General features: G+C 37.5%; 1 long non-coding RNA gene across 3 annotated transcripts; it reads right to left on the bottom strand.

The window, feature by feature from the left end:
• Window positions 1–6,245: 6,245 nt before the first annotated feature.
• On the bottom strand, window positions 6,246–22,476 carry LOC121091484. Of its 3 annotated transcripts, XR_005828944.1 has the most exons (6): window positions 21,642–22,476; window positions 21,169–21,281; window positions 18,684–18,770; window positions 14,976–15,032; window positions 11,538–11,671; window positions 6,246–7,641 (listed from the first exon to the last, which is right to left on the bottom strand). It is a non-coding gene; the product is annotated as an uncharacterized LOC121091484 (long non-coding RNA). The 3 variants fall into 3 exon arrangements; XR_005828945.1 differs by lacking the exon at window positions 21,169–21,281; XR_005828943.1 differs by having other exon boundaries at window positions 21,169–22,476.
• Between the last annotated feature and the right edge of the window lie 967 nt (window positions 22,477–23,443).

Raw genomic sequence — 23,443 nt, forward strand, 5'->3', positions numbered from 1 at the left:
GCTCAGCAGCAAGGGAACATCCCAGTGTCACCAGCACTGCCTCCAGCACAAATCCAGAGCACAGCCCCACACCAGCTACTGGGAAGAAAATCAACCCTGCCCCAGCCAGACCCAGCACACCTGCAAAGTCTTTTACCACAAGAATATTTTTTTACTAGAAATTCAACATTATTCTTTATAGAGAGGTTAAAGAATTTGTAATTTAGCTCCCTATTTAGAAAGACATTAAGGCAAAAATGTAATAAATAGAGATGCTTTCCTGAAGTGATACATTGGATTGTATTAAAACATCATTCAACATATTGCTTTCTCCCTCTCTTCTCTGGAGAAAGCTTGTCTTAAGGAAATCTTAATATTAGCTCTTCAGTTCATTTGCTGAAAGTGTTGACTGATGGTGGAAAATGTTGGCTGAGAACTGATGATTTACGGCAAGGCATTAAGGCTCAGCTTGTGCAGGACTGCTGCTGAATGTCGTTGAGCTGGTTATCTCTGCTGGAAAGTGAACAGTTTTGGAACTCCTCTGACTGAGGGGTAAGTCACTTACGTGCAAACTGTATTCCTAGGTCTATTTCAGAAGATTTTTCAGGTAAATTATTTGAATGGTTCTCAGCTTGTCTACTGTTGTGTCCACTGGTAAGATTTTGGGGGTATTGTATTCTCCACAACGCACAGGAAGATTTGGTAACACTCTAAGGGATGTGACTTAGGATACTGTACATGTTCTTATACAGAGCCTCAAAGGCTCAGTCTGCCTAAGTTACAGAAGTAATTGCAAGATTGAAACAGCAGAGCATGGCAAGGTGGTATGGTAGTCAGAAAAAAAGGAAAGTATTTGTTTTTCTAAAAATAAACAAGCATGTAGCAGAATTCAGGAGACTTTCAGAGATTTCATTAGATCCTACTTTAGATACAACTGACATGAGGGTCTGAGATCTGCAATGGATGTTCATTAGAGAAGGGTGATTTTGACAAGAAATCATGTTCAAGGATATGCAAAGTATCAGCTAGTTTTATTGAAAATAGAAAAGGTGTAATGTGGTTGGTTTGTTTTCTTTTTTTTTTTTTTGGGGGGGGGGAGAGGGGGAGGGCATGAAGAAATGGTTCATGCCACCTTTTTTTTTTTTTTTTCTAAGTGAGTGTCCCCATTCTGTCAAGTTTGGCTTACAAAATTCTGCCGGATCCAAATTACATGTAGGTTCCCAATGAAATGAAATGTACTGCTGTTGTGAAAATTTGGGAGGGTAGGGAAAAAAGGAGAGGAGGGGAGGGAAAGGGAAGGAGGAAAACCTCAAGTCATTACAGTAATAGACCTAGAAAATGTTTGCCTTTTAAAAAATTCTGTCTTCACTTTTACTGATGGAATTGATCACCATTTATGTGACCCTGATAACATCAGTCTAAAACCAATGGCATTTCAGTAACCTCTGCTTTTCACTAACACCATGAACTTACCCAGCCTGATAAAAAGATGGATACTTTTCCAAATAGAATGTGTTACATTTTAGATAAAACAGCTGACAAAGACATATAAATCAATATTTAGGAATCTAAATATGCAACTATAATTCTCAAGGTATGGAAATCAAGCAGTTCTTACAAACTTCAATTGTTGGCACTTGTGGAGTTCCATCCTCCTCTCATATGCCTCTCTCCAGACATTCTCTGTCCTCCTATCTCTTATCTCCCATCAGTAATGGTTAGACATTCTCCATACTCCTCTCATACATCTCTCTTCATACATTCTCTATCCTCCTCTCCCCCAGGCACTTTCAAAAATTATCATTGTCGATACAAGAGTGAAAGAGCATGTACTCAAGTTCTCCAAACCCTAAACTAGTTATCTCACAGTGAGATCCATAACTGTCTTTTCCTCATTTCAGGAACTGAGCTGACGCTAATTCAGTTCACAAAATTTGAGAGAGAGATTAAACTTTCATGAAGGCTGGAAAAATTTCGTACAGTAGGAATATTTTGTGTTCCTCACATATCCTTAGCAAGAAGTATTTTAAATCAAAGCTGGTTGAATGTTTATGTCAAACCCCATTTTCACCTTTTACGAAAGAAAGGATATTCAGAAAAATCTTTTTCAACCTGTGAAGAACCATTCACTGGATTCAATAGCGTGAAAAATAAATATCAGTGAAGATGACACCATTGATGCTTCTGTGTTTCCATAGTTACCTTTTTTTTTCCCCGACCATTGATACAACCATGTAAAAAGACATAACAACAGGGAGAGATCATCTGATAGCTTATTTTCCTGTTACCAGTCACACCTGCTAAAGGCAATAATAGTCACACACTCATAGTTCTTTACAAGAATTTCCAAAATAACCATCAGGTGGGAGCAACTCTACACGCACCCTGTGCCTCTCCCTGTGTGGTGTGGCGAGCCATGGTGGGCAGCATGCAGGCCCAGCAAAGGAGCGTGTGGCCTGCACATCTTACACATTGCAATCTATGTGACATTCCTCATTTCTGCTGTTCCCTACAGCCATTCTTAGTTTGAGACTTAGGGTTCTTTGGGGAACTGATAAAATTCCCACCCTTGCTCTGCTCTCCCCTCTGCAGAGATGCTTTCTTCTATTGCTGTCATGTGCGTAAAGAATTTGCCCTCCCGTCATGCCCAATCAGCTACTGCCACAAGTGTGCTGCTTCCTGCCTGAGTACGCGAGGAGCTGGTAACCTAGAAGAGCAACACAGCTCTCTGAACTCTGTCTTTTTCTTTCTTTGCCAACAGGATTTTATCATTTCTTCTACACGGCAAATTCAGACTTTTGTTTAATCCACTAGCAAGGAGGTCACTGACAAAGTCAGACAGAGAATACAGGAGCGGTTGAACCTTACAACTAGTCACCAGCCTTCACCCTGTATTTCAGATGTGGTGGCCCCGTGACAAGCAGTCCCCACTCTTTCCAGACCCTGGGTAGGCTTCACCCACTAGCAGTTTAAGACAGACCATTCCACTTTGCCTAGAGGAGCACTCACAGAGACCACAACCCGGTAACTTTGTGGAGGATCTGTGTAAGACTGACTGCTTCATTGATATTTGGTGCCAAAGTTCGAGACCTTAGCTTTAGTTGTTAGCCTAAAGTGGCACTGATAATTTCTGGATTATGGATGGCCTTTCTGTAATGAGTAACAGCCCTGTTTATTTTTGCAGTGGAATAAAGCAGCCCAAGAGGGGCACCAAAAAAAATCTCCTGGGTGTTGTGTCAGCTGGGAGTTGCCACCCTCCAGCTGAAATACATCTGAGAGCACAAAACAGCCTGACAAGGGCAGGAGTTCAAGAGATGCTAAACTGCAGACCTCATACCTGAGCATGCAAAATGATCATGCCCTTCATTATGCAATGATTTTTACTTCTTTACATAGTAATGCAATATGGTGGTCGTGTGTACTTAATTCCCATCATATTTACTTCAAAGTCAGACATAGTAAATTTTAAAATTTGTAATTTCTTTTTGAGATTTTGAATCTGTGGAAATAAAATACCTTTAAGTGTTATTTTTAAATTTAAAAAATCCATTTCTAATCTGCAGAGTATCTCCGCCCTTTGTTGTTCTCCCTTTCCAACCCAATGTGAAGACACAAGTGATGATAAAATTCAAGGTTACAGTAGAGGACTGGTAGACCTTGGTGATCATGTAATCTAATGGATGTCATCACAGACAAAGACTTGTCTATTTTCTAGAGTAATCCATCACATATTTTTGGGTCTTACATTTTTGTCTTTAACTTTGAAAAATAATTTTTCCCAAAGAAAAAGCGGCAAAGCAAGGAAGTAGAAGTTAAGAAAAAAATCACTACTGTATTTTTTAATTTTAAGGAAGAAAAATTTCAGCGTCTAGATGGAAGGAACAGAAGAGCAATCAAAAAAACCCAACAAAACAACCCACCCCACAATAACATAAAACCCCAAACACAAAAGGCTTTGCTACATGCCTGAAAAACAGCAAGGAAAAGCTGGGGTACAGCAAGTACATGTGCTTGTTTCTTACTGTGCATATCCATAAATATGATGCTTTGTCTGGAATCTTAAAAGCTCACGTGTACCTGCTAAGCTTTATCCCTGGTCCTAAAAACAGGGAGCCCCTGAGCTCTGCCTCTATACTACAACCTGCTTAAAATAAGAGCACACAGCTGGAGGTACTGCCATCAGCTCCAGCGGAGTGTCCCACGCAGGTGCTATGTACAGCGTAACAGCGTCAGTTTATGGCGCCTGTACCCCTGTACTCCTGCAGCAGCTTCCACCCGCAGCTACCCCTCCCAGCACTGTGAATCCTACACTGCCAAGATACATTTCACCTGCAGAATTTTTGTTAGTGATGCAGTGGGAAATACAGAGCAAGGCACTTAAAAATTAGTGAAGTATCTACAGATAGTGGACAAAATATTTTTTGTAAAGTGAGAAAAATGCTGTAGGAAATGGTTTAGATGCAAGAGAGAGGACTTCTATTGTCATTTCTTCAGAATGTAATGTGACAGCAAGAAGATAGAAAACCAAATTCAGAGATAGTGCAAGTTCTGCTGGAATGGAGCACTAATTAACTAATTAGCTTGCTATGAATTATTCAGTGTAATTTAGACAAATACTGTGAAGAGTCCTAAAAACTCTGAATATCTCACACAAGGATGCTTTACTGTGCCATTTCCTACTCTGTGCTTAGAAAAGGCAACAGGACACCATATTAGCATGAAATTATCTGACACAACAATTTTTGATAATTTTGGTTGCAGCTGCTTGCAGGCACTGCAAAGCAGGCATATTCTTACTGAATTTTGCAACAGATAATTTGTTATTCTAATTGTATGCTCATATATTTTAAAAAGTTCCTCTCTGCTTTTCCATATGTCTCATTCCCAGCTATATCTATATCACATAATCAGGCTGAAAGGGCTTAGAAGACACCATCAATCACTTAGTCTGCTAACATGGTAACATCAGTTGCAAATCTGAGCCACTTCTTAATGTTCCTTAACAGAGACAAAAGTGCATCAAAGTCACAATAAAAGATTCTGCCTCTGTCCAAATCAATCAATATGTCTGGCCACCACATAAAAGCTTCAAAGATTATTGAATTATTGAGTACTCTTATTACGCTTTTCAGCTAATTGAGATGCATGAGTTAACCCGGTGGGCGACAGTGTGCTATGACCAGAATAAAAAAATCAGCCCCTAAAAACCATGGCAGTTTCTTTTCTGAATTAGCCTGCTGTTAGCAGAGCTTTGGGAAACGCTCCTGTTCTGGCACACAACCTGTTCAGTTCCATCAATAGCCCTCTACTCAGTCCCTGTTTGCCACCCTCAGTATCAGAGGAAACCGTAATTTTGTGCTCCATGAAAGGTAGATTACGGCCTGACCACGTGCTGATTTTCTGGATGAAATTCACATTTTGTACCTAGGCAAAAAAAATGGTTCTTGGAAATCTTGCCCAATAAAATTCTGGGTAAGATCTGAATGCTAAACATAAGGCATACCATGACAAAAATGAAACAATACAGTGCTTGAAAATCAATGGCAATGAAAAAGAATTGCTGAAAACTGTCCATGTTACTTTTATTTTAATTTCAGCATATTGTGCTTGGCTCCATTTACACATAGCTGCTAAATGAAAACAAGTCTGGTGGGAGAATTTACATCTATGCACACTTCAAAGATTGTCATGTTTAAAAGAAAAATATGAGTTGTAAAGCTCCATCTATAAACAGCTGATTAAGTTGAGCAGTTCCATGTTCCAGATTAATCATTTATTCATGAAGATATCTCTTGAAATCACATACACACACTATAACCCCCCTCTGAAAAAAACAGATGAAAACACAAGATGAAATATGAACATTCAGCAGTACCATCTCATGCTCTGCTGCCACTGTCATAGGAGTGAGACCGTTGGAGGGCCATTCTTTATGGTTGCTGATATGCCATTGCACAGTCATGAAAGCCAAGAAGCCATTTAGCCACGCCAGGAGACAGCAGTGCTAGCAGTAATAAAGCCGGCCTTTGCACTGGGCTTGCACAATGCCAGCACAGCGCCGTATTAATGGCTTCCAGGTGGGAAATGGTTCATGCCCTAGTGTAAAGCCAGCAGACGTGGCGTATATCTGTGAGCCTGAGAAGGCCAACATTCTATAGCTATATTCCCTCCGTAGGGAAGAATATGTCACGCCATTTTGCACTGATGCTTTCAATATAGAGTTCTGATAATAGTTGAAATGAAAGGACTTTTTTTTTTTTTTTTCCCTCTTTGCTTAGGCAATTACAAAAGCTTTTGGAGTTCTCATCCTTAAAGCACATATGTTATGCTATGAACCAGTAACTGCTAAACATCAAGCCTTAAAGGATATACAGTATAATACTTACTAGCAAGATTAGGCAGCACTGGAAGAGAAGGCAGGACAACCAAGATAACAATTAATATCTTAATTATTTGGAGGTAAAGTCCATAAAGCATGGAATGCTTGAAATTGTAGCAGAAATGGGGAGCCTCCTGTCGGAAAACTCCTACTACATTCTTCTGTAGCACCCAAATAAAGCTGATTTCTCTCTCCAAAGGGTTCCAGCTCTAGGTACATATGTCCAGATCATGTCTGTCTAAACAAATATTGATTTAATTGATTAAAAAAATTATTTATATAATTTTTGTGCCATACATTAACAATTACTCAGAGCAGAAACTGTCCAAAGAATTGTGCATTCACAGTCCTGGGTAAGCTGGAGCACAGCATAATTCCATCCTGTTTCTTAGCACATTATCATCTCTTTTGCACCAAATGTGACTGCTTGGGATCCTTTGTCAGCCTGTTATTGAATAAGTACTTCCAATAAAGGAATCACAAATGAGTTTGTGCAAACAGATATGCAATATTTCTTTCTTCCAGGATGGAAAGAATGTATTTTATAACCAAATTATCACTTTGACTTCCCTGGGCAAGCAGAAGGAATGGCATTTTACCCAGCCCTTTGTAGAAGCAGCAAGGATTGGCAAAGTCAAGGGCACAGCAAGGTCACAGAGTGAAATGATGGAGAGGTGGGTAAGCAGTGCCACAGCTGTGGGGGCTTTTCTTCTGCAGCTGAATCAGGTTTGGCCACAAAAACTGTGAAGGGAAAGGGAAAAAGGGAAAGGGAGCAAGAAAGATTTGGTAGCATTCAAGTCTCTGTTAATTCTACCTTCATTAAATGAAGACATAACTCCCAAACACATGAATCTTCTTTCCTGTTGGGGATATAAACAACAGAAAATACGGGCTCCTCTTCAGCTACCATAATTAAGGAAACAGAAAATATTAGAACAGAGATGATATAATGTTACTTTTTCTGATGCACAAAATATTAACAATTTTCTTACGGTTCCTTCATTAGATCAGTCAATATGTATCCAAAGGAGTAATGAACATTCTGTGAACATGGATTTATTGTGTGTTATTTAGTTAATATATCCCTTCACAAAAAATGAGAGCTATACTTCCACATGGATGTTGTTGAAATGTCAGTCAGTTCTAATTATGTAACACTCGGATGATTAAAATTTCATTTGCCCCTCTGTTCTTTGAATAGTCCTTCCACAGCTCTTTCCATCATCTTTCTGGCTTCTGAAAGCATAATTAAATGTGCCTTTCAAAGAAGTTGTCTGTAAGTGCTAGAGACAAAAAAAAAAAAAAAGAAAATAAAAAAAATACTTAAGTTAAACATTGAATTTCTTTACAATATTCACTGTTGAATATCGTTCTGTTCTATTGATAAGTAACTGTGGGATTCAGTGAAAACATCATATAATCCACTTATTTCTTTTGCTAAGAAAAGGATTTGAAATGTTTTGAGATTTTAAAGTCACTATTTCAATGGCTGAATTGTCTAACCTTTTCATGTAATTTTGTGAAAGAAACATGAACCTCCTGGTGAGTTATACTAAATGAAAATGTCAACTGAAAAGTCACTGAAAACAAAATTTGTCTTATTCTCTTTTCACTGAAGCTAATAGAGGCTGCAATGTAAAATTAAATAAGAGGAAAGGAAGGGAAAGAAAAATAAAGGAAAACAAATACAATATTTTTTTCAAATATGGCTGAAGGCAAGCCATCTAAAAGTGAAATTCAAGATGAGAAAGCTTTTGTTGATTTACTGAATTTGCATATCTGTCAGTTTTAAGCTTCCTAAAGCTCCCTAACTAAAATAGTGTATGACTGTGCTACCTGGAAAGATATGGCAGCTTTTTAAAATTAAGCTGTCACTATGTTTCTATTCAATTTCTCCCTGAATGATTCGATAGTCAAATCCTAACCTCACTGATTGAGGGAAAAAAAATAAATAAAAAATATCTGTTTGTAGCAGCTGCTACATTTCATTTCAATATTTAGCCAAGCAGTTTCTCCAGGATAAGATGGGTATTTTTAGAAGCTATTTTACATAAAAATGGATGCCATACGTTCTGTGAATCAGTTCAAGCTCTGTTTTGATAATTTATTAAAAAAAATTACTGTCTTTTACCCGTATATTAAAAAAACGTAATTTCAAACGGTAGTAGTAAAAATCACCAGCTTCTATTCACTCTCCACTACATAAACTAAGGATTACCGTTAAAAAAAAAACCACAAAACAAAACTAAACCAAAAAGAAAATTAAATGTCTTCAGCCTGAATAGAATAAGATCTTCAATGGAATGAACATTCGCAGGGACAGCATTCACCTCTGCCCCAAAGCCATCATAACTTCAAGACTCACAAGATTCACAACAGGACTATGTGAAAAAGCGATGTCAGCAAAGGCTTAACAGGTGCAAAAAAGTGCCTACAGAACACAACCCACCAAAGCAATCCAGTGAAGTTTAAGCAAAAGGTCAATCCTTCGACAAACTGTTTTTTGGAAGAACACTGAGCAACATGAATTGTTCCCAAGAGGTTCAACAACGAATGATGGAAAACTTACTTGCTCAGCTTGCATGAGCATGCTAAACTACCTGCGTATAGCCTGGCTGACAGGAATTACTTTGACTTTTCTCATTAAACTCTTAATAGAGTTTCAGAGCTCGAACCCCCGGAGCACTTGAGAACTTCCACCATATAGTCAGTATACACATAGCCAAGCATACAAGTATACTTTTACTCTTATACATATACAAGTATACATAGATACACTTATACTAGTATGCATATACAAGAATAGCCAGCCACATGATTATTGTGTCACAAGCAGATTTTTCATAGGATCAAGCAGCCTTCCAGCATTCAGTTCACACAAGTTAGGCAATTTTCAGCTGGCAGAGGCCCTTCCTTTAAAGCCCCTTCCCCTAAGAGATAGCTGTGCTAACTTTTAATTCCTGTTTTTCCTCCTCATATGACTGCTATACTCAAAAGCCTTTCTTTCCTTTGGATTCCCTGGCTATCTGGCACATCACCAGTCCATCCTAGCTGTCCCTGTATTGATTCATGGAAATGACTATGACAGTGTGATGTGACCAAGTTGTAGCTCCTACCTTGCCAGGGTGGGAAATGTGGTGCAGATGCTCTTTCTTCCACCTTTAGTAGCATTGTTGGGAATCCTCTATTTTATTATACAGTAAATAGATGAAATTATGGATGGATACAAATCTTCTCAAACAGACTCAAGGAGATAACAGATTAACTTCTCATCTGGCAGTAGGTTACTATAGTGGGTTTTTTCCAACTTCTCAGAAAGATAAAACCACCTGTTTCTACAACTAAAACAACTCAAGGGAAAAAAATATCCTCAGTCTGCTACATTTACAGTACAACCAACATGGGCTCAGAGGTTTCAGAGAGGCTTAAGAAAACAGAACAGATGGGTGAAGATCTATGGCTGGCCAGTGAAAATTTGAGAATGTCCCCAACAAATACTCAAAAACTGAAGCAGAATTGAGGCTGTGCTTTTTGCATACATCACTTTTACACTGCCAGCCACCTATTATGTGAAAGAGCAGGCCATAATTACCAAAAAATGGGTTTTTCTATGCTTTTGGCCCCAGCTGTATCCCACTAAAGACAGAAAAGGGGGGACCCCACAGAGTGGAACTTCTGGGTGAGGTGGTCCCTGCATCCTAACACAAAAAAAAAAAAAGAGACACTGCGTTCCTTGAGGGTCAGCAAAGTACGTTTGAAAAGCAGACATTCTTGAGAAATTGCACTAGGAAAGATGCACAAGAGAGATTGGAAAGCAAAGGTGTAGCAGAAAGGTTGAGGAGCTGAGGAAAGATATGCTTTTCAGTCTGTAGCAAGCCCTTCAATAAATTTCAAGGGCCTGGACCATTCTTCACACATATCCAAACCACACACTCCTGCGCTCTTAGCTCTTGATTATAAATACAACTTTCATACTTTCTTAATGTCAAGTAGCTATTGCTTTAGGCAAAGAAGTACTTAACAGTATTCTTGAGCATTTGAAATTTAGTGTAAGGGGGAAAAAATAACCTAATTTTTTTTTTTTTTAATTTCCAGCCCTGTTTAGAGTAAACATCAGTTGTCTCATCAGATGCTATTATGAGGAAGAATGTACTCTAAGTGCACAGATGTGGATCGTGGAAACAAATTAGGCCTAAAAGATCTTTTTTTTCTTCTTTTCATAAAAAGCACTAAAAGGAACAAGACTGAATTATGCACTGATTTTAATAACAAACAATACTGGATGACATTTTTCACTTGACAGAATGGAATTTCTTCCCAACTGTTATTATTTTAGCCTGTGGTTTTCAGAAAGCATTAACCCCCTAGTAACTTCTATGTCTTCTGGCTGGATTAAAGTGCAAAAGAACTTGACTTGAATGAATGTGCAGTACTGCCCTACCCTCCTTTAATTTAAAAATTTAAAAATACTGAAATTCTCAAAAGTATATGCTGTAGGTAATTTGGTTTGCTGTCTTTGTTTTCACCTGAATTCTATGGAGGAAAAGGAAATGTTATAAAAAGCCTTAAAGGCTTACATATTTCACAGCTGGATACCACAGACTAACAGGAATGTCTTTCTAAGCTAATCATTCTTTTCTGAACAAGCTCAAGATACTGCTTTTATTCTGAGATAATAGCCATCGCCATTTCCTGCATATAGGAAACTACAATATTTATAGCAGGTATCACAGATATAAAAGGCTTACCCTAATCAGAAACTCTCAGAATAAAATAGGTCAAGCAGCAAAACAACTCCCAGTGAGGGCTTCTGCCACATTTCCCCCAGGGGAAAGGCTCTGGAAGCTGAAGCATGAGGCGAAAGACTCCCTGGAATTTTTGGAGGCACACCAGGGACAGAAGCACCACTGCTCCCAGTAACACAAATGCTGTCCATCCTTACCAGCAAGGTCACCAACCCAAAAGGGTGCTTCCCTGCTAGGAGACGGCTGTGTGTGAGGAACGATGGTGGTTTATATTAGTTTGATTTCAATTTTTGTCTAGGAGGATTTGCCCAATCCTTCACTCCTTTCTCACCTGCAGTTGGTTGGTTGTTCAACTGTATCAGCCACCCCGAACATAACAGAAATCCAAAGATTCTAGTTCATGAAAAACCCACAAGCTTCCCACTTCTACTTACCTGCGTTCTTTTATCTCTGGGGCTCAGAGAGCGGTTTGGTTCACATTGAAGCGTATGGCATTTATCAGGGACAGCAAAGCTTGCAGGTACCAGCATTCTCCACATGAAATCTCCACTGCATAAGAGGTTTATCTCTGAACAGGGTTTGAAAAGGAGAGCAAACTGATCAGAAGTCTGATGATTATCAAAGTATAAAAGCAAAGCAATAGTGAGGTAGGAAAAATAAATAGGGGGAGTGGAAGTGGGAGGAGAAATTGAATGCAAGTACATCCCAACTTGAAGCTCCTAGATTTGCAAGTTTACAGTCTTATAACTGGAAATGCAATTGATATTTTATTAGTATTGTTATAAAATAATCATATTGTTATAAATGATACTGTTCTAAAATAACAGTTAAAATTACAAATTAAGAAAATATCTTATAGGATTTATATGATTAGCAGTAGATTCAACAGTAATTGGATCTTTCCTTTATCATCCCAACACAGGTGAGAAGAGCACAGTGTATTAATGATTTCACAGCTTTAAATAATATCTGACTTTTTCCTCTCTGTTTTCCCTTCTAAGAAGTTGGCACAATAGTATTATCTAAATAATCTTACTTTAAATTGCATGTTACTACTTGTTGTGACAATTACTCCTTTGCATACAGTCCATTAAAAAGACATAATGGAATTTTGGGGGAGATGTTTTGTTGGTTGTTTTCGGTGGGGGGTGATGATTTGTTTGGGGTTTTTTTTTTTGTTTTCTTGTTCATTTCAGGGTTTTTTTTGGTGGTAGGGTAAAAGGAGAAGGCAGATAGTTAGAACAAGAAAGAAGCATTTTAGAGAAAATGCCTTTCCTCAATCCTGTTCTTTCCCCAGAGTTGAAAGTATGCTGATACACATGAAAGGGAATTTGTTCTTTCATAAAGGGTAGACAAACAGTCTGCAAATACCAACAAAATTACCTTCAGTCATTCATCAATTCTAACAAATACTGGAACCAAAAAACATGTTAAAAAAACCAACAGTAAAAACAAAGTTCCATGTCTGGAACAAAACATGTCATAAACAGCTGAAAGGAGGTTGAATTCCTAATTGTGCTAATTGTCCCATTAAAACTAGGCTCAAAATACTAAGTGAGCTAACTGTGCCATCAAAAACAAATTCTTCCATATTACATTCATCCTTAATAGAAATCTTCCATGTAATTTTCAATATTAGAAAGATTATTTCTCATCATACTCTGCAGTTCTGAAATATGTAAATAGCTGTATTCAACTCTGTGGATATTTACAATGATTTGTTTACAAATAAGTAGGCAATAACAATAAAATTTCATCTGGTGTTCTGATAATAAGGGAATAATTCACAGGATACAACTTTATTGGCCCAAGAAAATTGCACGGTAACCGATACTTCCAGTAATCAATGTTTGTTGCAATTTTCATCCTGCACATTTGCTGTATACAAGCCCTGTACTCTCCTTCACCTTTGTGTAGGGATTGTACTGCTATAAGCAGTTTACTCACTGCAGGTCAGAGACAACACATTACATGTAGTTCATATACCATTAAAGAAACCTCTAAGTTTAGATGAACTCTGGGCAAAGAGGACATTTCTCTTGTTTGATCTTCATTTCTGATGACCACCCCGCAGGAATGACCCAGTACTCCTGAAGCATTCAACCTGTTTTCTTAGAACTGCCTAAATTCTCTGCTCGCATAGACTATTCTTATGCCTTTAGCTATGACAAACAGATTTGCATTCAAAAGACAGCTTCTTATTCAGGAAAAGTGGGAAATCACTCTTTGTTCTCCGTTTGCCCGAGTTTGGGCATAACTGATGAATTAATGTATTTTCTATGATTAGTTCCCTACTGTGTAACTACAAGACATAACTATGTTCATAATACTAAAGTGACAGATCATTAAGATTGCAGCCTGCTCCAAGAAACCTTACTCCTAACACTTCAACAGTATAAAAACAGGTATTCCTTGTAGGTGCCCTGCCCTTCTTAGCTGCGCTGACTGCAAATTTCCAAAAAAGAACCAGCAATTCTCTAGATTATTTCATTGGATTCATTACCAAGTTAGCTATTTGTATCTAATTCAACAGGATTTGTGACTTTTTCACCATCCTTTGAAAATTCCAAGATCTACTAGTGGTAAAAGTAGATGAACAGACTGGGTTTTTTTATTTTTTATTTAAACAGGGGGTGGATTTGATCCCTTAATTATATTATAAAACTATCATCTTGGTTTATCTTTTTTACAATATTAGGTGATTTTGTTAACAGATTAACATTTCAGTATGGAAATATATCCTGTTCTATCACACAATTAGAAATTAATTTTGTATATGGGATTTTTATTGCTTAGTGGTCATTTTCTTGGAACAAGCCCCTGCTGTATGCTGGGGCTTAGTATGTCATTACAAGTTCAAGCAGAAAAAGAATTTTCACACTCTGACTGTTGCAGTACTGTATCTCAATTCCCATAACAATGGTGGCAAGAAATCTTGTAAACATACTTTTTTAAATATACCTCATTCCAGAACAGAATGAACAACTGGGGATTTTGGGTTTGGGGGTTTTGGCTAAAATGAAGAAAACCCATTACTTAATATTCTTCCATATTTCTAAGAATTTCTTTTTCACACAGTCCTTTCTCAAGTAAAACACAAGTCAATTACTATTGACAAAAGCATTGCTCTCAACAATGCTAAACATTGCTTCTCCAAACAGCATCATTCTTCTGCAACTTTGCTTCTCTGGTTTTCAGAATCTTCTGTCTAATCAGATGTTTACTTTCAAAAATGCACAACGTAGTCATCTCTGCTTATTGCCTCAGTGAGAATTTTGGGATCTTGGAGAAGTCATTGCAGCAAGAGTACTGGTAATGAAAACTCACTAAACATTTTGGAATATTTTTATGTCCTAGTGAGAAACAACATAGCCTTTACATGTTCTTTTTAGTCACTTGATGGCAGCATTTGCAAGGCACACTCAAAAGTTTTCCTGCCCTGTGAAAAAAATTATCCTTAACTTGAGCTTCATCACTCAGCTATGCAAAGCACTGTTGCTCTGTCTGATAAAGCTGTGTTTTATACCAGTAAATTTAAAAAAAAAAACAACTAAAAATGTTTTGTGACCAGTAGCATTATGGACCAACAACATTAACTTTGAGTTCTGGTGGGTTGCTTTAAAAAACATATGTTGCAAAATCTTAGCTAATGACCTGATTTAAATATTTTTTTCCCCTCTGAATCTGTAAGATAGAAATACACTCTTGAGAGGCTGCAGCTTCCAGTATTATGTCATTCCCACTTCTGTTGCTTTTACAGCTCCAACACCAAGCTGTAGGATGACTCGCTTCCCTGGGGACCTCCTGGCCCTGTTCTCCCCAGCCACCAAAGGCAAAGTGCTGCCCTACTGAGGTGCTTAAAACCAGTTTACCATTTTCAGAAGCGTTTGTGTTTCCCTTTTCTTTTTTCTGCAAACCGTTTCAGAAATCTGTAGTAAACAGGGAACAAAGCCAGTGTTACTTCAAAATACAAAAATATTTATGTGTTCTTGACTTTTGCCCATATCAGATACACATATAGATAATAATAAGCATATATAAGTAAATGTTTGTGTACAAATTTAACATTTTTTTAATCTAGAGAAGTTGCTAACAAAATAATTTATGAACTACTATAATAAAAGTAGGATTTGGTAAATTCAGATAAAATAATGTAAACTAGAGCTTGGATAGACTGAATTTATTCAGTCTCACAAAATTCAAATTTAAATTTGTCCCAGATTCTGCAAGTCTCACTGAGAAAAGTAAAATCAGTGGAGCCCTTCCAAGTTCACAACTTTCCTGATTCCTATGTAATGAAACATACCTATAAATTTACCTAAGTTATGAGAAATAGTCCAGTACAACCTACTAGAAGTTTATGAAGTCCCTGTTAAAGAGGCAAGAACTGGAAAGGTCAAAAATTGCAGCATTTCAGCTTTACAACTAAGCACACAAATCTTAAAGACATCCACCCTAACAAAAACAGAGCCTCACAAACTTGAGTCTGAAACATAATGGCAAAGCTGCTGCAGAGCAGTAACATTAATTATTATTTTTTTTTTATAACAGGGTTCTTTTAAAATAAAGAATCAATTTGGCAGTACAAATCAACTACAGCATTCTAAGCCCAGAATATTTTATATCATCTTGTCATTTTATTGCAGAAGAAAAGACTGGAAAGCAGTACTTTCACAACCTTAATAGAATACTTCCAACCCCAGTTAAACTTGTTGCCACACATGACTGTTAGATCAAATTTTAAAAGGTAAATAAAAATTGAATCACAAGAAAAAGAATAGTCGCAAACAACTAATGCATTGGTGAACAATGTCTGTCCTTCCCTTACCTTATACAGATGCTGAGAACCTGTAAAAATTATTAGCTATGATCACTCCTGCTTGTCAATAAATCAGGCATTCAAGACCAGCTGCATTACCCTATGAAAACATCATCATCTGAAGCACTGTACAACACCCACTGAACATTAAACTTCATTCTAATTTTCACTTCAGCATAAAACTTTTTTTTTTTCCTTTTAGGTTGAGGACATCTTGGCTGTTATCTGAATACTAATATTCATAATATAAAAACAGAGAGGTTAAAGGCTGGGAAACTTCAAAACAAAGCAAGTGAAGAACTAGATGGGTCCAGGGGAATAGAGCCAAACACAGGTCACACTAGAATAATCTCTTTGGCCCATCATTTCTTTGACCCCCAATCATGTTTGTGGTCCATGCAAAAATAGGTTGGGTGGTCCTCTGTCAGACCTGGGATGGGCTCCCTGCACCCTTTCTGACAGCACCTTCATGTGGCACCAAGCACCACAGGCAAGAAACTGATGTAGGTGCCAAGCCAGACTTCCAAAAAACTCAAGAAGCCAGGAATTACATCACACCATGGGTGCTATGTTTTAGGCACATGACAAAGAATGTGATCACAAACCAGGCCCAAGGAAGGCAGATTCTAGGTAAAAGAGCTGACAACTCTGCTGCAAGACTGGGCGCTTCCTCAGGAGCGGGAATTGGGTTGAAGCCAGCACGAGGAAAAAGCACAAACACAGCAACCAACAAGCTGCAAGCTGGGCAGCCCACAGCAACACCTTCTGATAAAGACAGCTCATTGTTACCACTGAGGTGTGGCTACAGTGGCCTTCAACAGCACACGCAACTCTGACAGCTTTTAAAGCAGGCTCAGAACAAGTATCATATGAAATGGTTTGCACACAAACTGCCCTTAATCACCACGTTCATCCAGAACATGGTACTTTCTCCAGGTTGGCCATGTGTCCAGCCACTTTCATTGTACCTGTGAACCCAGAAGACAAACTCTACCATCTTCTTCAGATACCCAGGAGAAGGATTTTTCCGTCACCTCTGGGGCTGCTGTGGCTCTTCCCCACATGCTCACAGTGAAAGTTGAACTGCTTCAGGAAAAACTATTTACCAAATCACATCAAAGTCCCTGTGGGTACCACAGACTGATGCCTTGATAGTGCATAGTGACTCTTATGTTTCAAATCTGTTGTGAACAACTAAATAGCTGTTCCTCAGAGATATTTATTTAGTATATCCCATTTACAGATGTATTATGGGAAGTGGCACTACTTAATGTAAAATCCACAAGATATTTCTACATTTAATTACTGTTTTCTAAACCGCCTATGAGTACGCTTATGCAAATAACACTCCTTATATAACTTAATGTCTCAGTTCAGCAAAATACAGAGGCATGTGTTAGCTACTGAAATTGCTAAACTGAGCTACAATCCAGAGGTGGGGAGGCTCTCACAGTGAGATAAGAACACTCAATTTGCAGTAAGCACTCTGAAAGATCGGTTCTCTTAGTTATGAAAATCTTAGGATTTTGTTGCTTTCTTTTATTGAAAGAGAAAGGGACACTATATTATTTCAGGAAAAAGCCTAAGGGCAGTCTGTTCTTCCAAAGAGGTTTCTTCCCTTAAATCTATTTGTTTTTCCAAAGCTGCCATATCCTTTCTCAAAGGTTGATGGTGATATCATTTGGGCTTAGAAAATACAGTATTACCATTACTTTGATTTTCAGGGGCAATATTCCATTTTTCTTCCAATTAAATAAAGGTCTCAAACATGTTACGGGTTTATTTTTATATACCTAAATTAAAATAGAAATAAACACAAAGTAACTCTTCATGAAGCATGTTAAGGTTGCAATCAAATGTCAAGAAGACCAAAATTAAGATTATTTATAGAGTTGGAAGTAAACTTCTCTTTTGCAATCTAAAAATAGAGTCTCATCAATTAAAATTTTAAATTTCTGACTATACTTAGCTGGTGTATATATTTTTCCTTCAAATCTTGTTTGTCCTATTTCCTTCCTCTTTTCTTGGAAAAACACTGTTTCCTGCCTCTACAATTTCCTGTCTGTCACAGTTAATGTCAATGACCTACACCTGCTGCACTCACGCCTTAGGAAATTCAGTACCTTTGGAAATTTCTAACATTTAGTATCAGAGTTTAGTAATAAGACAGGATGCTCAGGTTTTATCTGGTTCCTGAAAGAGAAGGATATCTTCCACTCTGAGGTGTTCCTAAGGTTTATCACAACTAGTAAGATTTACAGGCTACCAGAACAATCTTGCTTTCCCCTTCCAACAGATTAGAAAAAGAAAACACAGTTATACTGAGACCCTGATTTATTCTGTTACAAAAGAGCATTTACATTAACAGAATGGATACCTTTGTTACCTTTATTGTTGTGGGTGATCTGTTTATCTAGATTATATTATTTATTTATATGGCCAAGATAACACTGAAGAAAATACATGGCTTTTTAATACAACTACAAAAACCCTACCTGTTTTTTCCAGGTGTTTATGAAAAAAATAAAGGATTAACTTAATTAAAGCTCTGTCATATTCTAGTGGAAAGCTAATACAATTCACTATCATACTATGTTATTTCCAATGAAAGGAAAATGAGTATTTGGAGAACTGGAATACATGAAAATGTAGAGCTTCTAAAGTTGGCAACAAACGAAAAAAAAAATAATTGAATCTACAGGTGCTTGGAAGTGCTAAAGAGCAGTACTTAAAGCATGCAAGTTAGTCATGATCCCGTTACCTTTGCAAATTAGCTGTCAGTCTTTACTATAAGCTGTAAGAAGTAATCTGCTTGCGCAATCGCTATTGAGTTAAAGTCTATCCGAACCTTAAAAAAAAATATCCATAAGTCATCATTCCCAGCATACATAAATCAATATATACTTGATCAGTAGTCATTTATCTTACATTTTTGAAAGAAATTATTTTGAACTGATGGAACATTCTGCTACTTAGATTCAATAAGTATCAGGCTGAACTTTCTTTAGTAAAAAGTTTAATTTAAACTTGGCTCTGGACCAGATGACCTCTGGAGATTTAATCCAACAGAAATTATTCTATGATTTAAATAATGTTCTTTGTATTTCTTGCTTAAGTCAGCCTGAGGATGATTGACTGAATAATTTTTTATGAGATCAGTTTTGCCAGACTACCTAGTTAAAATACTACATGTTGAAAAAATACTTAAACTTTAAGGCCTTTTTTTTAAAAAAAAAACAAAACCACAACAAAACAACCAACAACAGACATGATGTTAAATGTTTCAGGCCATTAGTTAAAGGTAAGTCAAGGGTTTTAAAACAGCACAAAGAACTATGAAATATTTCACTTTAGCAGTAAGAACAGTTTAGCAAACCGTTCCCAGACACTACGAAATACAAGAAAAGAAGTTAATGTGGGAAATAACAAAGATGTACTGAGCATACTGAAACCCCTTTTAGATGCAGTAATGCATATTCCAGTATAACACGAACTATGTAAAAGCCTCACAGAATTCTAGGTGCTTGGAGAACAACAGCAAGCATGTTTTCCTTCTGACATCTATATGAAACATTTTAATTGATATGAACTGATAAATATCCACACTCTAAGTGTAGATTCTCTTGTATGAGACCAGTAAAATGTCTAAAGACAAAGTTTAGAACCTCTAGGCTGAAGCTCATTGATGTAGTTACTTCTCACAGAAGAATAATACTGAACCTACAATTACATCTAGTCTGCTTTATCAAGTAGAAATAAAACCAGCCAAAACGTATATATTTTAATGTAATTTGGCAAAAAAACAAAGCTTGAAAAATAGGTTCTCTGACTAGAAAAACTGAAATGTGTGGAGCATTTTGCTGTATATGATTATGTTTATTAGAAATCAAGAAAATGTTTTTAAGCTCTCCACAGATTTTCAAGATGTTATGAAAAACGTGCAATGTATTTCACTAAGCATGAAGAATTCTTCCCCAGAAGTAATATTCACCAGATCACAGGATAATTGAGGTTGGAAGGACCTCAGGAGACCTCTAGTCCAACCTTATGCTCAAAAGATGCTTAAAACCCTCTTTAAGTAGCACATCACTGTACAGCTTCACATAAGGATAACAGCACTGTTGAGTTTTCAATAGTGGCTGAAAAGCCATTTCATCTTCATACATAAAGCTTGCTCTGCAATGGCAGATCCATACCAAGACCAGCAATCGTTTCACTAATGCCACTCATACTACTCAGACTGGGAAGTTACTCTATGGAGGAAGCAGGGTGGGGGAGGAAAAATAAAAAAAGGAACCCCAGACATTTTTAATACAACTCTGTGCTTGTCTCTAAAGCTTCAAAGAAAGGAAATCCATTGAGCTAAACCTGAAAACAATACACATTTACATATGACTTAGGTATCTATCAGGGAAGGGCACGAGGTTTAAAGTACCTTGAACTCTAAAGTATCTTATGTAGTCCCCCATGTGAAGCTGAATTCTGACAGTGTTGCTGCAATTGAATTGCATTTCGTTCCCATTGCTGAGCTACAATTCTGAGGTATTATTTAGTGTAACAGCATCATATTCTTATCCAAAATTTCCATAGTACATTATGCAAATATAGATATTTTAATTTTCCATTTTGAAAAGTTGTGTGCATATCACAGGACAAAATGAGAAATTTCAATTTTACTCAGGTCTGAAGCTGCTCCTTGCACAGGATTTTTCACTGTTCATGTATTGCACACTTCTCTCCAGTAGAGTAAATATCTGAGCTCAGGTTTTTTAAAGGAAATGGTCACCAAAGAAAACAGTGAAGACATGAAAGTGCCAGCATCATAAACACTTAATTTACATTTACACAAAAATGTAAAATTGATTTACAGTTACTTTTTTTGATACTTGCTTAAGAAGCAACACAACAATATATCCTTTGAATAGAAGTACAAGCTCAAAGATTTCTTACTAATTTATTTATAAGAAGTTAATATTCTCAAATCTGTAGCATTTGCATTGTTTTCTACCACCACAGAATTTAGGCATTATATAGAGACCTTTAATTCAATTTTCCCATTAAAAAGTCCTTTAAATTTTCCTCTTTCTTTCTGCTTTAGGTGTTGTATTTTTGCATCATAGACACACAATTTTGGCATTTTCAGCCCACTTTAGTGGATGGGGGAGAAAAAAAAAAAAGTCAATAGACGGACACTGTCTTCCAGAAATATCATGTGTTCTAAAGGAATTTTAATTTTTATTCCAAACCTGATCTTCTTCAATGTTTCTATCATCTCAGTTTTCTGGAGACAGATATAAATGAGAAGGTAAGATTCATACGAGGAAGTACCTCACCTGGAGGGGCTTTCAGAAGTGGTTGTCTGAAAAGAATTGAAAAGTGAAATTGAGTAGAATGCTTTTGTTATATTCATGGACTAGCTAAGATTATTCACACACTCCATTACAAACTATTTAAGTTATCATATGACACTCCAAATGACTTTTAACTACAATTACATGAATGTTTTGCACATCTACATACTGGTTTACTTTACAAATACTAAGAAAACACTCATTCGTAGTTTGTAGAAGAAAATATTTTGTTACTCTCATAGTCATCATTATTGAAAATGAAACGGATTACTACAAACTTTAGAGTGTGTGTTGGACCCCATATCCAATGCATGAAACCACTGAAACTGTAGGATACATCTGTGGAAACTACCTCACAGTAGACTTACCTCACACGCACAGGTCTGTTGTAGGCCTTACCATTTACAAGAGGAGTCAGCTGTACTGAACATATACCATGAACACACATATAGCATGCACACAGTAACCGCTACAGTAGGACTCAGGATCCCCTGGAAAAAAAAATAAAAATAGGAAAGAACATTAATAGATTTTGTGAGACTGCAAGGAATGACCATTCATGAACTTCTCTGCCATTGTGCTATTGCCTCACTGAGCTAGCTGCTGTTCCACCCTGAAAGCAGCTTTGCAGCGAAATGAGATGTGAAGGGTCACATAATGAGATGATTTCCACAGTGGATTTGTGATCCTGTGGTCCTTATATATTTGACTAAAGCTCATGGGACCATAAATCCACTATGTCTTATTTTTATCATGACAAAAAAAAGCTGACTAAACCAAGATCTCCTACCAGGAGCAGGGAAGAGTGAAGAGAGACAGACAGACCAGAAAAAGGAAGGCTTGCAGTAGTCTGATATCGCTGCAAATTCCATTATTAGATCATGGGCACCAGTAATAACCCACATTACAGAAACAAAAGCCTACCCTGCTTTGCATCACAGTAACTTTTCTGTTCACATTATGCCAATCTGTCACCTGTTTACAACACACCTGACTTTAGTCTGGAATGGCTGAGTCACTACAGTATCTTTCTCAAACGGCCATCTGAAAATTCCACCAAGGAAAGTACTTCAAGCTGCATTTTTTTTCTAGTGGCCAATGACCTCTTCACAACAGCATGGTATATGCTTTTGAATGATGTCCTCTGTAACACTCACAGGGACTCTCACCGATAAGGTGGTTTAGGCTGTATGACAGAAATTCCCAGACCTGTGCATATTTTCTTCCAGATTTAAAATAATGCAAAACAATCCACATTTTCTAAGCATAATAATTCTAATTCTGTGTAAGAAGCTGAAAGGTTAACAGTTGATTTTTTGCTCACTTCACTATCTTGCTAAGGCATGTTCTAAAGATTCTGTATGTCTTTCATAGTGCTACCCAGCCATATAACAGGAGAAGAATCCATCTCTAAATCCTTGGCTAGAGTCATGAACAACTCTGCAGTTTGTCTCTGTCTACCAGGTAGGCAAAACAAAACTTTCAGGAATTGAGAAAAATGCTCCGGAACAGTCCTCTTCAGCCTTGAAAGTAAATGGAGCATTTGTCTTCACATCACAAATCATTTATAATGCCTTTAGTTCTTTGACAGTTCGTTAGCCTTATCTGTTCTATCATTTTGGGCTTAGCTCACATTTGTCCATCCTCCCACCTGCTGGAAGGACCTTCACAGTCTTCAAAAGAATGTAGACAGAATTTCTCTCCCTACACTACCAAAAATACCAAAAAAGCAGAGGAGGAAACAATGACCCCTGTTTAACTCTGCCCTCACACCTGCTTACCCTGCTGTGAGCTGCCCTTCGGCAAGGCAAGCTGTTTTCCTAAACATAGCGCTACTCTGTATATTCGTCCTTCAGAAGGTGTCCTCTGTGGCCTAGCTGAAGTCATCCTATGTTTCTTCTTCACCCATAAAGCCTTGAGTTTGCAAAAACACGTTGCTTTCAGCTGTGCAGCACTGCTAGAGGGTGAGTGTTTGTGGCAGGATCCCCCTCAGCCCCAAGCAGCAGTTGATTCCTTGGAAAGAAAAACCAACAAACCCCATGAGCAAGCATGTCCTCCAGTGCTGGGACAGATGGCACTAACCTGGACAAAAGGCACTGTTAATGACGACCTGACCACACGTGCGTGATCTTTCTGTTGGGTACAGTCGCGGAAGCACCGCTATTGCCTT

Source organism: Falco naumanni, chromosome 1 (assembly GCF_017639655.2).
Source record: "Falco naumanni isolate bFalNau1 chromosome 1, bFalNau1.pat, whole genome shotgun sequence".
NCBI classification, from domain to species: Eukaryota; Metazoa; Chordata; class Aves; order Falconiformes; family Falconidae; genus Falco; species Falco naumanni.